The sequence below is a fragment of the Terrapene carolina genome, unplaced genomic scaffold (genome assembly GCF_002925995.2).
Source record: "Terrapene carolina triunguis isolate 2854851 unplaced genomic scaffold, T_m_triunguis-2.0 Scaffold67, whole genome shotgun sequence".
Lineage (NCBI taxonomy): Eukaryota > Metazoa > Chordata > Testudines > Emydidae > Terrapene > Terrapene triunguis.
Genome location: NW_020664418.1, coordinates 17981873 through 17999305, shown reverse-complemented (window position 1 = coordinate 17999305; position 17433 = coordinate 17981873). Strand labels below are relative to the sequence as shown.

The following is a 17433-nucleotide window of genomic DNA, read 5'->3' as shown; positions in this document are numbered from 1 at the left end:
CTCACAGTAAGTGATGAGGAAGAATGTCAGCAACTGGAATGACAACTAATAGAGTCCAGAGAACTTTGGAAGGCCAGCGCTGACACTTTTAGAAGTAATGGATGGATTGATAGGGGTAATCTCTCTCTGTTGCTAGGCTGAGCATGCTAGTGTATAGATAATATTTGTGTAGTGGTTCAGTATAATCTTTTTGTACCTTCAGTTTAAAGGTCAAAAACTGTTTAACATGTACAGGCTGCATCACTTATATAATGCACCTGAGAGCAGAAAAGATAGAACCAATGCTGTGCTATGAAAAGACATTCAACTATCAACAACCCCTTGGTTCACATGGGCCAGAGCTGGCTCAGGTAGAAGTGAAAGGAGAGGAGAAATGTTTTTAAAAAGCTAGCAAACAATTCAAGTCTTTAGAAAAATCCACAAGGCCTAGAGTGAGCACATTTCTTTAAGCTGCCAATTTCTTTGTTCATCAGGGATTTTTCTGTTCTTCACTGTAACTTTCTAGTCTCATTTAAAATCTTTATGTTACAAGTAGCTGATGCGAATCCACCCTCGGTAGCAGGACAGCACATTGCCTATGCTGTTTATTCCCTCTGCAGCTCCAGTGCAGAGGGGAGGAAACTTAAGGGGGCAGTGTGGTAATAAATCTCTCATTACCACTGTTCTGAGCACATAGGGTGGGATAGTCAGACCAATATTGAGTTAGTTTCCTGGGAAAACGGCAGGTGCTGTGGTGGGAAAGAATTAACAAACTCCTTAGCATGCAATTACAGAGCAACACTGAACCCTCATTGAAGGCTGCCTGTCATCCAGTGGCAGAGTATTGACAGGCATAGAAACAACTGTGAAGAGAGAAAGGTAGCCCTGAATTAACAGAGTGGAGAGCTCCATAATGGATCCTTTAGTTAATGAATTGATGAGGACCCCTTAAAAAAGGCACATACACTGTGTATCTTCCAGTGTAGGAAATCCTATGCCGGGGATTCCTTCATGCAAGAATATGGCAAACAGTTATTCCAAAAAACACCTCCTGCAAAGTCCATGGGTAGCGTGGTAGCTTGCTCCCCATACATCTGAAAGAGGAGGGGATGGCTTTTAGTTGCATCAGGAACACAGCCTACTGATCTCTCCATAAACATGGACCAGTTACTCCAAGCAACACCTTCAAGCAGCAGGGCTAGTTTAGCTGTTTGAATTATTTTAAACTTCTCTCCCCTCTAAAGTGTTCCCTGAGTCATCATTGGCTGTAAGGCTTGGCTGTCATATCAAGCTCTTGCCTTGGCTCAAATGTATTGGTATGGGATAGTGCCAATGATTAATAGATGTTTCCCAAAGTAAATCAATCCTTGAATATCACAGATGAGAATCTACAGACACACTAATAATTTGTCCAGTGCTTCTAACACTATCTATTCAAGGGGCTGAACTATTTTGACTTGCCCCATTACTAGTATTTCATTATTTCAAACAGCCTGGAAGGAACATGCTATACTGTATATTTCCCCAATGGTTTCTGTTCCCAATAGTTGTGAACTGAAGCAAATAGCTTTGCAGGGAGAGAGGGAAAGAGGTTAGAATTAGGCCTGTTTAATTTTCAATGGTAACATGAATGTTTCACAACTACATTTGGAATTTGCACTTTTCTGATGACTACTGACTCAACAATGGTCTCTAAGCTATGATCATACTTTTGTTTTCAATGACCCAACATGGACAGAGCTGGTATGTTTAGCATCAATGTATGACCTTGTTATTAAGCACTAAACAAGAGCCAATTCTTCCCACAATTTTCTCTGTTCTTTCTTTGTTGCAGCAAGTCAGATTTTGCAAGGTATTGAAAGGAGACACTGAAAACTAGCTGGGAAAATCTGTCAAAATGCTTTAAAAGCCCACAGGCCATACTTAAGTTTGTTAGAAACAAGAATGAATGAGGGAAAATCCAGAATGAACGAATGATGTAGACTCCTGATCACAACTACACATATGGTGGTGAAAGATCCGAGTGTTAGAAATGCTCCAGCACTAAATTCAAGCCACACCTGCACGTTCCCTTCACAAACACGTAATATTCTTCTGGATTCAGTAGCAAAATATTAGAGAGGTGCTGGTCACACTAGAGTATGTCAACACCGCACATTAAGCCCAGGATCTGACTCAGGTTTGAGCCCAAGCCTCATTTCCATCTTTGCTCAAATCAGACTCGGGTCAGCAAGCACTTAGGTCCCAGGTCATAGGACCATGCAAGGGGGTGGGCCAGAATCAGAGTCCCACTGTGACTGACTGTCATTCTGCTGTGCGGACACAGGTGAAGCTGCAGACCCAAGTCAGAAAGTCTGCACAGTGCCGTATGGACGCAACACAGCTGTGAGATCCAGGTCCAGCAATTGTAAACTCGGGTTTACAACACAGTGTGGTCACTCAAGCACAGTCTTGGAAACACTGAGTCCACAAGGCCCCAGTCCCACAGACCCAGGTTTAGTGTGAAATGTAGATATACCCACAGAGTTTAAGGCCAGAAGAGACTACCATATAGTCTGACCTTCTGTATATCACAGGCCACCATCACTACAACTCAATAGTTAAGGTAGAGTTCCATTATGCATTTAATGCAGGGAGTCAACCTCTGTGCTTTGCATGAAAAATACAGCATAACCTCCCCAAATTTAAGCACTCGCTCTGAATACTGAATGGATTTAAGGGCAGAGTTAAAGGTGTTTGGGTACCTTAATTGTGAATTTCTGACCTTAATATGTCTGAATTTCTTTTAAGTGTAACCTCAACTCTAAATTTCCTGGGTTTGTATTGCTTGGCTTTGGGATAATTACAACATCCTGAAAATGCTTTTTACCCTTACGTTCACAAAACGTACTCTCATAACACCATCCTGACAAATTCCTAGAAAAAAAACTATAGAAGCATTAAGATCTTTGCTGAATAAATTTTCTTGTGAGGGTGGTACAACTTTAAGCAGTACTTATTTTATTGGACTTTTTAAAAACATGATTTTTTTTAAATTGTCAAGCGTTTACTCTTAACATTTCTCACCATAGCTTAATTTAGAAGAAATTAAACCAAAATAATTAGCACTCTTTTTTCAGTTCTATAGTATACTAAAGATCAGTAGACATCTCATTTTCTACTTACTTTGCACCTGATACAAAAATATGTCTAGTGTGCAGTTATCTTTTAAAATCAAAAAGACATATTCTAGAAAAAATCCTCTCAGAGAGATAAAAATATTCTTCTGAACCATATTTTTTCCTTTAAAATTTTACCATTCCTGCCTCTTTCATGAACGAGTGTCAAAATCTGTCTACATCACAAATTTTCTGGCATAACAAAACAAGGCCCCTTACAAAATGTTGAAAAGGAGCCATTTTAAAGTCTTTTAATCTCAAAAAGAACTTAATTTAATCAAAATTTTAAGAAAATGTTCTAATTGCCAATGAGAACTATCCCTAAATAATATCTAAAATTAGGAGTTCTCTTTTTGTTAAGAAGATATTTTGAAAATATAAAGGATCTGTTTTCTTCTTAAATGTCCACAGGTCCCTTTAAGAGAGAGCAGGGTCCCTTTAAGAGGGAGCAGGGTACAATGCCCAACTGGGCTTAAGGGAAGGCATCTGAACCTTATAAAGGAGGACACCACTGAAGGCAGGTGCCTTCAGGGAGTAAGAAGGCTCCTGCAAGGCCCTACACAAGCAGGGCAAAGGTAACAGCTGGGAAGGCCAGTGGAGAAGGCCAAACACGAGGCAAGAGATGTTGGGAGAGAAGCAAAGACAGAACCTCAGAGTGGTGGGGTTGTGCCCAGCTTGGAACTGGGGTGGGGAAAAAATTAACTTAAAGGGACGATAGACACCAGGGGGAGAGGGGGGTAAGCTGGGCCCAGCTAAACCTGGGATGAAGACTTTGTAGGCCTGTGTTCTATTTTGAAAAACTTTGTGCAGGACTTAATAAATTGGACCCCAAAGGGGAAATGTTTTGAATGTCTAAACTGTGTTGACATTAAAGGGACCTGAGCGCAGGAGAAACTGAGAAAGACCTCAGTAGAGCCATGCTTGACCATCAGGGGGAGCTACAGGGCAGGCACACCCATTTGACCCCTGATCAGATCAGTCCTTTAATGGGACACTGGTTTTAACATTAACCATGGGTAAGCTATTACTTTTCCCATACTAAAACACATACACCACAGAGTTGAACTAGAACCTGGTCCTACTGCTCCAAACACGCTGGTCTCTACCATGTGAGTTAAAGGAACATTTCAGTTTCCTCTCAACTACAGCACTGCAACCCACCAATAGAGAGAAACATGCTCTTTCATACATAGCACCCTACCTTGTTCCCAGTAAAGCCACTAGTAATGAAAAAAACATAATCCATTGATATCAATGGGAGTCCAGTTCGGACCAAGGCTGTGTGTACACGTACACGTACACGTACACGTACACACACACACACACACACACACACACACACACACAATTTTCTTCAGATATAACCGCTGCATGAGATTTCAAGGAATTGTAAGTAACATTTGCACTGAAGGGGCATACAAATGTTTAGCATATCTGGCACGTAAATACCTTGCAACGCTGGCTACAACAGTGCCATGCAAACACCTGTTCTCACGTTCAGGTGACATTGTAAATAAGAAGCAAGCAGCATTATCTCCCATAGATGTAAACAAACTTATTTGTCTTAACAATTGGCTGAACAAGAAGTAGGACTGTGTGGATGAATAGGCTCTAAAGTTTTATATTGTTTTGTTTTTGAGTGCAGTTATGTAAAAAAAATAATTCTACCTTTGTAAAATGCACTTTCACAATTAAGAGATTGCACTACAGTATTTGTATGAGATGAATTTAAAAATACTATTGCTTTTATCTTTTTACAATGCAAATATTTGTAATAAAAATAATAATATAAAGTGAGCACTGTACGCTTTGTATTCTGTGTTGTAAAGGAAATCAATTAATTGCAATTATTTTTTTAAATTGTTTAACAGCCCTAAAAATATTATTGACCTGTAACTCAATACCAGCTTGTTGAATTCTCTTCAGACTTTGCAGAAACATTCTCCTTTGCCTTCAGGGTAAATCTGACTTTTTTGAGGCTAAACCAATTTTCCAGGCCAAAGTTATAGGTGGGCTAAAATAAGATGTTACAATGGAAGCTGGCTGTAATCTTAGCCACTCCCTAATACACAAACACACGCATGATATATTTTTCATACATATATGTATGTATATACACACACACACTCACTCTTTCCTAGTATTCATTTGGCTGGCCGTCCAGAAAAGACCAATGTTCAAAGAATTAAACATTGCTTTGAAGGATTTTCACAGCTAGAAAAAATCAAAGCCCTGACCTGAAGCTATGACCAGAATGTACATTACTGGAAATTTCTCCCAGTAGTAATCACATCCCTCTGTTCGCTGGGGAGTATCTGTGCATAACACATGTTTAAACTATGACACCTTTTCTTATCATGGGTTGGCGGGCTCCTCCCATGTGTAGAATACCCCAGTTATCTCTGCTTTTCGGTTTCACTACTGTAAGTAAATATTTGCTAGCCATGTTACTAAAACACTGATTATATGCCAGGTTTCAAGGTCTTATTGCTGGTAGTAAAACACTGAGTTTGATGTCCTTTAGTCTATTTAATCAGTAGTGAATTCCACTGGAAAGGGCACTAAGTCAGTGGGAGTTGAAAACTCAGCACCTTCTAAAATAAAGCCCATTGAAGTCAATGGGAATTGAGGGTGATCAGCACTTTGCAGGAGGCACTCAGCAGCCTGAGGGATTGGGCCTTTCAGAGCAATTAACGTTTCAGTTGTCATCATACAAGTCAATCCTGTTGAGCCTACTCTAGTCACCTAGAGTATGGAAGGAAACAACGTTGGCCAAAATAAATACCTACAGTAATTATGGGTATATTTTCAGAGCACACTTCCTGTTTTATTCTTCCGTGGAAGATCAGGTATGTAAGCTACAATGTTGCTTAACTGCAGAGAATCTTGTCTGTTCTCCACAGAAACTGACTGTGTGTAGAAATTAAGTATCTCTGTTACAATGAAACGAAATAATTCCATTACCACCTGAGGCGTGTGGAGAGAGTCATCTAGTTCTCACACATTTAAAAAACCACAAGAACATTTCATCTCCCATCAAAAATCTCACAGTTCAGAGACAAGTAAAAAAAAAAAAAAGAGAGAGATTCAGAAGCAGCCTGAAAGAATGTTGCTGATACAGTAATGAAATGACAGTTCCCAGCTGGACACCACAAGAACAAAATCTAGCTCATGCACTGATCGGACCTTGTAAAGTCGGCTACTGAGCATGGTGACGTATCAGTTTTTCAGGATATCTAACAATAAGCGACTGCATAAACCAAGAACAAGATCAAGCCTTCGGTCTCAGGGCTTTTCAAATAAAGCCAAGCAAATTTCTCTTGTGAAGCAGGAGAAATAGCCACTGTTAGTTCACCCTGCATGACCTTTTACTTAGCTCATTAGAGTAGCAGGAGGCTGATAGAGGGTTTCCTTTTTCTTCCTACTGACAGGAAAGCAGATTTCCACAGCACTAAAGATATGAACATTCACCTGAGTCTTATTCTTTTCCTTATTATTAATCATTTTATTATGATAGTGCCTAAGGATGAGGGTCCCATGGAGCTAGGTGGGTATATCAGCAGAGTAAGAGACAGTCCTGGCCTTGAGGAGCTTATAATCTCAATAGACAAGACATGCAAAGGGTGGGGAGAGGAAGTATTGGTATCCTCATTTTACAGATGGGGAATGGAGATGCCAAGCAGTCCTGACTTAAATCTGCAGAGAATAAAATGCAAGATAATAAGGCAACATACAGTGGTTGTAATTTTTAAAGCAGAGACGCTGTACACGGAGTACAGTATATTGGGAGCTTTATTAAGGGGAGTGAACAGCCCAACTCATTAGCAAATCATGACTGATGTTTCGTAGCCCTGTATTGTATTAAACTCCTTTGTTGTTCAGACATTTGGAGAACTGGATGTTGAAATCTATCTTTTGTCTCATTTTCCCCCTCATTCAGGACTTCCCAGAAGCGGGCATACACTTTAATCTGTGAAGGACAAGGTAGCACACACTGCCCCTTCCACTACACCCCTAAACAGAGCCCCACTGAAAATAATTGGTCTTGAAGATACAGAATGGTCCATTCCCCAAGCTCTGAACAGGAATACCGGGACAGATAGATGATTGAGTAAGAAATTAACCAGATGCAACATGCAGTTAGTGACATTTGAAATAACTTCGCTCCAAAAATTAAAACACAAGAAAAATGAATAAAAAGAGGATCCTAGCAAATATGCAGGAAGTGAGGATTTCAGCCACAGTCTCTCTTCTCCAACCCAGTTTGAAACCCTTCAAGAAATGCAGAGAAATGGCATGCATGTGCAGCCAAACTTGATCCCCCTAAGGTCTGCAGTCTAAGCACAGCACTGACTGGTGATAATGCAGGAAAGACCCACTTGGATTCAGCACAGCTTTTTGTGTCAAGTGAGCGTTGCTCTGACTAACCCATTCTTGACCTCTCTGGGCAGTATGTGGTACCAAGGAACAAGATGGCTGTCTCACCACTCCGATTTGCATGCCTTCAGCAGGCTGTATGTGCTTCTCCAGTCAGAAGAAGGTAACCTGTACCATGAATGCACATCTGTCTGCCCCTTCGTAGGCCAGGGTGCAGTATCAGCAGCCACATCAAACAGCCAGTGATTTCCTGCTCATTCCTATGGCCAAGAGGATTTCAGACACGACCGAGTCTTTACTAGCCTAAGTTGGCAGAAGCATTCGTTGTTTCTCACACATACTGAGCAACTTCTGGTTTTGATCCCCTTCTGACACCAGCTCAGCTCCTGCCCCCTAGATCTGTGCAAAGAGGGGACCCTCCCAGAGGTGAAAGTAAGCTGGTATGGTCCAGTACAGCATACCGGCGGGAGCAGCTTCCCCAGGCCGGCAATTCAAAAGGGCCCCTTGCCCTTTAAATTGCTGTCAGAGCCCTGGGATAGTGGTGGTGGCTGGGAGCCCCGGGCCCTTTAAATTGTCAGAGAACTGGGAAGGTCCAAGCCAAGAATGACAGGCCGCTGGAAGCACAGGGTCTTTCAGAGAGCTATCAGATTTCGAGGAGGAAGTTGTTGCCCCACCACCATGACCGGACAAGGAGGTGGGAAAAGGAGACAGGATCTACAGAGATTTCTTCCCCCAGAATTGCCTCCCATGGTAAGGATATCCTGGGCCGCTGCATGGATACTGTCCCAGAGACCTGACTCATGCCAGGCACCACAGAACAACACTTGAAGTTTCTACCTTTGGCGTTCCTGCAGTGCTCTGTGTTTGACATGCCTTCTTAGGGGAAAGACTTCACACAAAGCTTCCCCGTGAGCCCCGTCACACTTCCTACCCTCTGCAACACAGACAGCTCCATATGTGTAATATACAAGGTGGAACAATACTGTCAGGAGGGCACAAATGACAACATCAGCCTGTGGATGAGACTATGACATATTTAGGTGACAGTCTAATGACTCTATAAGATGCACCCTTCCATTGATTTTGTTGTTGTTGTTATTTAAACAGTAAAAAGTCACACATACTGGAAAGCCCTTGTCACCGTAAAACCATTAATCAGAGGAACAGTGGTCTTTAAATACAAAACACTTAACATAGTTACTCCTTTTGCCTCCATGCAAATTTCTTTTAGCTGTTATTTTTGCTTTGGAGACAATGAGATTGCAGGCCTGGAGCATTTAATACCCCAATGTTTCACGTCTATTACTAAGGGGTGTGGGGGTGCATGAGAAAGAGAGAGAATGCATGTGTTGTGGTGTTACTGTGGCTTTAGGGGGATGAATAGAATCTTCAGGGCATGGGAGCCGGCCGTGGGAAGAGGCTGTTGGTTTTAGTTTAGTCTGATAGATTGACTGAGTTAAGATGCTCTGCATATAAGTTAACTATGTATGTAATACAGACTGTTGTTAAGTTACTAGCAATGAATTATTATTAAGATTTGTGGATTACCTGAATACAAAACAATACATGTGTATGTATGTGTGTATCTATCTATCTATATAGATATATATGTGTGTGTGTGTGTGTATTGACTCTAGGGTAATTGCTGGAATGATTTTACCAAGAGATATGGTGGATTCTCCATCACTAGAAGCCTTTAAATCAAAATGGGACCTCTTCTTCTTTAAAAATATGCTCTAGCTCAACCACAAGATATGAGCTTAATGCAGGGACTACTGGATGAAATTCTCTGGCCTGTGCTATGCAGGAGATCAGACTAGGTGATCTTAATGGTCCCTTCTGACCTTAAAATCAATGAATAAATACTGCAACCCACTCTAGAAGGCCGCGCTGTTGATGCTATTAATACTAGCCTTTATGCACCTTTGATACTGCACAGTGTTAACAATATAATTTAAAAAGGACAACTGAGCCCACACTGCTTCAGACAGAAGAGTCTGTCAAGCCCTGTCTCATTTATGTGGGCTCTTTGTGGTTAGAATGATCTGCCATTGCACTGCAAGCACATCTGTTCAACACTTACAGTAGGAAACAAAAAAATGGACAGGAAATGCTCACCGACAGCCTGTAGTGGACTGTACCAAACTGAACAACCAAAAGGGCCACACAATTTGCCATTACCTGAATAACAGTGACATTAAGAAGTCAAAGAACCTTTTATATACCCCTGAAATGAATCCCGGTGATGAAACTCTGATTCCTGGGTGCTGAGGCAGGGATCCCTCCTCCAGGATTGAAAGGACACAGAGCATCTCAATTAACTGCTATTTCTAGCTTCATCTTCAGAGCTCAAAATAGAAATGCAGGCTTTGCTTTGCATCTGACTGCAAGAACCAACTGAATCTTGGAACTGAGGACTCAAAATGCTGACTCTTAACTCTGCAGTATGTTCTGCACAGGAAAAAATAGATACCTGATTAAGCACTAAAAGTCACATTCTCTAATCTCTAGCATAAGCAAATGTACTACATTTATACCTTGTAGGTGGCGCAAGGCTAAATCTCTGTGTGTCTGTATATATAGATACACACAGAGATTTTTATATACATATTTAAAAATACGACTTTGCAGACTTTTCCTCAACAGCTGCTTTCGCTAGCAAACAGACAAGTTCAGATAATAATATACTGAAAGCTTCAAAGGTTAGAACTGAAATCCCAAAACATCTCACTTGATCCAGAGTTCTAGAATTAAAGTGCAATGCATCCTCATTAAGCAGCACCTGTCATTTTGCTTTTTCCAAGTTACAGAGGCATTGTAGGGATTGTGACCCTTGAAGATGTATTAAGATTTACGCTTAGAGCATGACTCAATTTAGTTTCCATTTTATACACGCTAACTCTTCTAGAACAACAGAATTTTCTACACATTCTTCCTCTCTGCTCCCGACAAAATTCATTTTGAAAGAGGAAACATTTAAAGACCAACCCTTCCTAAAATTTGGTCCTGAGACTCTCAGTTTTCTAGGGTCCCTTTTAGCTAAAGAACCACAATCACCACAAACTCCAGTCTTCACACGTACACTCTGATGACATATTGAAGGCAGCCTCTTTGAAAGTATTTATATCAAAATAAATTATTCCTCTTATTTGGCATAATCTATTCTAGCTTCGCCAGGTGTAACTAATGGAACTATCAAGTACCATCAGCTCCTTCATTTTTCCAGTGCTGCCTGACGGACCAGCTGTGTTCTGCACGTTGCCGTAGGGGGACAAGTTGGGCAGCACGGGTGAAGCGGGTGTCAGATTTCACAGGGATGCGCAAGAGGCCAAGGAAAAGGGAAGGAGAGATTCTGTGCACAGGAGCTGGGGAGACTGGGACATGCTATGGAACTGGGAGTGCAGGAAGCTCAGAGCCTTTACTGCTACAGCACCAGCACATGAAGGGCTCCACTGATATTACTGTATCTGCTGCTCCTGTAAATGAGGAAGGCTGTTGTGATTTGTACGTTGTGAATGGTTCCACGTTAGAGCTGAAAGGGATTTCACTGTGGAATCAGCGAGCGTATTCAGGCAGAAAGTTATGCTAGGTGAGATTGCTGTGGCTGTGAACGTCCTCAGCTGCGGGGTTATGGCCAGTTGCTGTGGATGTGCTGATTGATGACTGTAGGGAGAGGTCCATATCACTGGTGCATATTTAAGGCTTGTAGAGAAGCGCCTAGAGCAAAGGACAAGTGCTCCCTTTTTTAAATGGATGTGTATATAAATAAATAAATGTGTGTTTGCTTTACTCGCAACATCCTGGATTTTTACTGAATGTGCTGGTTGAGTCTGAACTGGAACAATCTTAACCCTAGGTTAATGAAGATTTTTGTTCTGAAGTAATAAATAATAGAGTCAAGGAGATACAGTTAGAAGTTTAACAACTGCCAAAGCATGGAGATTACATTTGATACAAACCTCTTTGTTTTGCCAATGACTTACCTCGTCACTACCCCGTAAAGGAATCTTTTTATCCACCTGTATCTGCCAGCATTGAAAGCTGCTGCAAATACAAAATAATTAAAAGCAGCTATTGGCAAAGAGCTCCATCAGCCAGCATTGGAAGAAAATTTTCTCTTAAAGTTGCTGGAACATGTCTAGTATGTTACTTTACTTACAATAAAGCAAGTAATCACTTGTCACAGACCCTGTAATTACTGCTCAGAGATAGAGGCATGATAACCAGCTCAAACTACAGAGTCAATGCACAGCTGGAACAAGAAGTCTGTGAAGCCCTCACAAGATCCGAAAGAGTGAAAATAAAGCTAGCATAGTAAGTCAGTGTGACATTATATGCATTATAATTCCAAGGATACATCCTGAAATTGTTAAGAATAAAAAAGCAAATCCAATGTGGAGCTCCCCTGCTATGACTGTTTACAGGTTAAAAGTGTTTACTTACAAAGTCTGAACTGGTAACAGAAAAGCAAGGACTCAGAGTCTAGGCTTATCCCTTAAAGTCTTTCATTGAACAAGTTTTCCCTGTTGCAATCCTAGCTAAGTAGACCCAAATTTCTCATCTGTACAGAGAGAAGATTTCCTCCCCTGGTAACTAATCATGATCATTCGGAACACTTGGAAGTCAGATGTAAAAAATGTACTAAAATGTTAGCTAGAATAGTTTTGCAGTGTGCATTTCCTGGCTCCAGAGGATGAAATCTCCTTACGATATGCTGAGAGTACTTCCGCACATACAGGAGTTCCTTCTTCTGGCTGATCTAATGGAGCAGTTCCTGTAGCTCACAAGGAAAGGGCCATGGTTTTGGATCCAAAGTCTAAGTACTGCATATGATTGTCAGATAATCATGGTGCCACTATGTGAAAGGTTATGGGATTGCTACACACCAAAAAGGGATGCCAATTTTTACCCACAATGTTATGACAATTACAGCACATAATACTAAGATATAAAGTGACACTATATAAAAGATACAGTAAAAAATTCTGTACTGAGTAGAGAACTAAACAATATTAAAGCAAGGATGATACTAATGGCTATAGTTCAGGTTACTTATGCATTTTCATTATAAACACACTCACACAAACGTCGTTTCAGTCACAAATTTTCACCTTCCAAGCTGAAATATCCTAGACCCAGTCTCTGCCCAAAATTAATCTGTTACAGAATGTTTGAGCATTTCTGAGAGAGAGGAGAATGGGAGCACTGGAATGGCTGGCGGTGAAGATAAAGATTTGGTAGGTGTAACTAAGTGGGAATTTTTTGCAATATTTTTATGAACCCTATGTTTGTCTCAGTTTCTTCTATATGCTGCATTGTTACCCCATGGGGAGAAAAGAACTGTTTGCTCTTGGGACAAGCTAGGAGATAGAGGTGTGGATGTTGCCTAGCTGTTTGGACCTTAATCCCCATATCAGTGGACCTCTTGAGAATACAATGGCAGATCCAACTGCCCGGACACTTAGCAAGCATTGACTCAAAGGGATATGGACTTCCCTGCCTCTCAGCAAGGAGGCTGAGCAGCATTTCCCAACCTGGAGAACAAAGGACTGGAGAGGTGTGAGGTGTGGGTTAATGTGGGCTGTGGGAAGCAGTCGGGCACACTTGGGTGTCTGACAACGGAACTCAGATGGACAGAGAGAGATGGATCTTGAACAACGGGGTTCACTTCAGCTTGGCTTGGGTCCATGTTAACCAGAATGGACTATGCTTTAACCTTCATTCTTCTATGCTAGCCTAAGGACTTCCTGTGCTGTGTTCCAGATGACTAATAAACCCTACTCTTTTGATAATGCTGTGTGACTGTCACTGCAAATGCTTGGAGGGTGCACTGATCCCTAAAAACTCTACAAGTCTCCATCAGGGGTCTGTTTCAGTTGGACTCACTGACTGGAGTTCACAATGTGAAGCAGAAGTGCTTCAGGTCCAGAGGTCCAGTCTAAGACTCGGTCTACACTGGCGGGGGGATCGATTTAAGATACGCAAATTCAGCTACGCGAATAGTGTAGCTGAATTCGACGTATCCGAGCCGACTTACCCCGCGGTGAGGACGGCGGCAAATTGACTGCCGCGGCTCCCCCATCGACGGCGCTTACTCCTACGTGGGCTGGTGGAGTACGCGCGTCGATTCGGGGATCGAGTGTCACGTCCCGACGAGACGCGATAATTCGATCCCCGAGAGATCGATTTCTACCCGCCGATCCAGGCGAGTAGTGAAGACAAGCCCTAAGGAGGCAGTGAAGCTGAGTGGACTACCCTGGAGGAAGAATGAGTTCCGTGGCACACCAAAGGGCTTCCTCTTAGAGACCACTCCAAAGCAGGGGCCATAGCACTGATCCTGTGGATCTATGACAGCAGGGAAACAGCCCTTAGTGAGGAGTTTTAATATGACTAACTTACGGGCCTTTGAAGAACACAGTATGCACATGCACAGCCATTTATCAGAGACAACTGCCTGATGTCCAGCAGGAAGTCAGGCTGTGCGATAACTTAGCTGCATGTTAAAAAATTATTGGAGGTGTGATCTTTTTATGGGTATGGGCTTTCTGCATTCAGTGCACGGTGAAGTGCAAATTTAGTGGAGGAGACTTGCCTCATTCAGGCCCCAAATCCAGCAGAGCACTTAAGCATATGCTTAACTATCAGCATGGAAGTAGTCCAATTGATATAATGGTAGTAATACTTCAGTGGTAGTTAATACCCGTAAAGCCCTTTGAAGACTGCAAGTGATATGGCGGTGCTAACTACTATAGCTTAAAATTTGATTTTTGCAACACTTTATTGTGATAAATGTTAGAAAGCAAAATAGGGGGATTGGAACAGAGAAACTTTCTAAAGACTGGAAATAAATTTTATGCTAAAGAATATGTTTCTGTTGTAATTTATTGGGAATAACACCAGTTATCTGGGACCTGTGCTGTTCAACTCAGAGTGGATAAAAAGCAATGATTTTTTTTTTAAATAAAAAAAATTGGATTTTTTTTATTTAAATCAGATTTTTTTTATAAAATGCTTTTTAAGGAAAAAGCCTATCTAAAGATAGTTTTAATTAAGATACATTATAGCTCAAAGATATCTCATCATGGAATAGGGATTATAAATTCTAATTCTATAGTATGAGACAATAGATTCATGTAATATTTAAGAAAAATTTTGTAAATGAGTTCCAATAGTTCATGGATTAGGGACCCAATCAGGCCGGCTCTGGCTTTTTTGCCGCCCCAGGCAAAAAAGCCGCTGGCCGCCCCCTCCCCCCCCCTGGGGGGGGGGAAGGGCGGCGGGCCCCCGCTGGGGCTCGCCGCTCTCCCCCCGGCGGCCGAGGGGAGGGCGGCGAGCCCGGCCCTGGCCCCGCTCTCCCCGGCGGCCGGAGCGCCGCGCTGCCCCCCTCCAGGTGCCGCCCCAAGCACAAGCTTGTGGGGCTGGTGCCTGGAGCCGGCCCTGGACCCAATCTTATGGGGTTCCAGGGGCTTCTGTATAGATTATTTAGGTTAATCTTTCTATCTACCCAATGGGTCTCAGTGCTCAGTCTAGAAGATACCATCAGAGATGCTTAGTTTTGCAGTTCTCAAACTGTGGATTTGTGTCTCCAGAGATAACATGCTTGTTAACAGCAAAAATGTTTTTAAATAAATAAATAATATAGAGAGGTGAGAAATAACAGACTCAATCCTATTGTCCCTCTGCAAATTTGTGTACACAGAGTCAATCCCTTACCTCTCTCTAAAAGTGCAAAGTTTCAAAAAGTTCAATGACTAGAAGATTGTTGGGGGCGGAATAGATCTGGACAAGGAGAAGACGTCTGGAGATAAATGTGAGAAGGGGGGGACAGGCAGTAGAAAAAAGTGAAACTGTTTGAGCAGCACATTCCAGAAGTCTTGAGGTCTTTCTGAGCGGAGCCTTCATTGATTTGAGATCTATCATACCATTCTCTCACTAGAAGGGAAAACCTATAATGGCAGCAGGCCATAACTGAGACCCAGTTTGGGAATAAGAACCATTCAAAAAATATATGTTTGCTGATGATGTTTTAAAGAAAGTCACACCAGTGAACTGGTAGAAGTCACTTAAGCACTTGGATTTAGAGACTGTTGAAGTGATAATCTCACTTTTAACAGCAGTATCTTCTTCTGCCGGTGTAGAAAGAATATTTTCTTCCTTTAGACTAATTCATTCCAAATTGAGAAATCGTTAGGAACTGAAAAAGCAGGAAAGCTTGTTTTTCTTTTCCAGATTATGAACAAACAGGAAAATGAAGGTGAAGACAACTAAGTTAGCTGCAGAAGCCAATATTTTAAGTTTCTCATGTTGACCTGGCTGACACAGTCGATTTAATTTTTGGTGGTTTTTTTTAAATATTTCATTTAACTATTTTAGTTAAAAACAATTTTAACAAAAACAAAGCTTATTTTTAAAAACTTGACTGTTTAACTAAATTCAAAAATTCATATGCTTGTTTTGTTAAAATATTATATGTTTGCTGTTGAAGAAAAAATCCAGAATAAAATAATGTTATTGTTTTAGTTAAATAAAACATTTAAATGTCTGTCTGGTGATGTTCTCCTCCTAATACAGCATGGCAAGAAAATCCTCCAAATACTAATGATTAACCTGTTGAATTGGAGATAGTTCACCTCCCAATGATTTCATAAATATCTGCTTCAATTACCTTTGGTAAATGAAATAACCAAACAATCATTCATTTTCTGATATAGCTATAAAACTAATCTGAAAAGTTTTCAGAATAAAACACTTTAAAAATGTACAGTACCTTCTAAAAATGAAACCTACATCTATCTCTGAGTTGTGAAGAATATGTATTAAGGTTATAACAACCAACAAGAATGCACTTTTATGTAGAAATCCATGATTAAATCGAGTCTTCCTGACTAGTGATTTAAATCATGATTTAAATCAATTTGATTTAAATCAAATCCACCCTGGTTCAACTTATTCATAAATGATCCAGAAAAGTGGGTGAACAAAGAGGTGACATTTGCAGACAATACAAAATTACTCAAGACAATTAAGGCCCAAGTAGAATGCAAAGAGTTACAAAGGAATCTTACTAAATTGGGTGACTGGGCAAGAAAATGGCCGAAGAAATTCAATATTGATAAGTGAAAAGTACGGCAAATTGTAAAAAATAATTCCAACTATACATATAATATGATCAGGTCTAAATTAGCTGTTATCACTCAAGAAAGAGATTTTAGAGTCACTGTGGATAGTTCTCTGAAAACATCCATTCAATGTACAGCTAACTATGTTAGGAACCATTAGGAAAGGGATAGATAATAAAACAGAAAATATCATAATGCCACTATATAAATCCATGGTATGCACACACCTGAATACTGCATGCAGTTCTGGTCGCCCCATCTCAAAAAAGATTTAGGCTCCAGTCATTACCTCTGCCTTGTTGCTTTAAACTCAGAGTGAGGACTTTGTTTTCTTCCACAATTTATTAGAATTGGAAAAGGTGCAGAGAAGGGCAACAAAAATTATTAGGGATATGGAACAGCTTCCATATGAAGAGAGATAAAAAAAAACCTAGCAATTTTCAGTTTGGAAAAAGACCACTCAGGAAGATATGATAGAGGTCTATAAAATCTTGACTGGTGTGGAGAAAGTGAATAAGGAAGCATTATTTATCCCTTCACACAACACTAGAACTAAGGGTCAACTGATTAATAGGCAGTAGGTTTAAAACACACATAAGGAAGTACTTCTTCACACAGCACACAGCCAACCTGTGGAACTCCTTGCCATGGGATGTTGTGAAGGCCAAAAGTATAACTGGGTTCAAAAAAGAAATAGTAAGTTCATGGAGGATAAGACCATCAATGGCTATTAGCCAAGATGATAAGGGATGCAACCCCATGCTCTGAGTGTCCCTAAACCTCCAACTGCCAGAGAAAGG

General features: G+C 41.0%; 1 protein-coding gene across 1 annotated transcript in view; it reads right to left on the bottom strand.

Annotated features, from left to right (window-relative positions):
- The window catches only part of DAPK2 (death associated protein kinase 2), a 73666-nt gene that overhangs the window by 46083 nt on the left and 10150 nt on the right, over positions 1 to 17433 (bottom strand). The gene's annotated exons all lie outside the window — the stretch shown is intronic.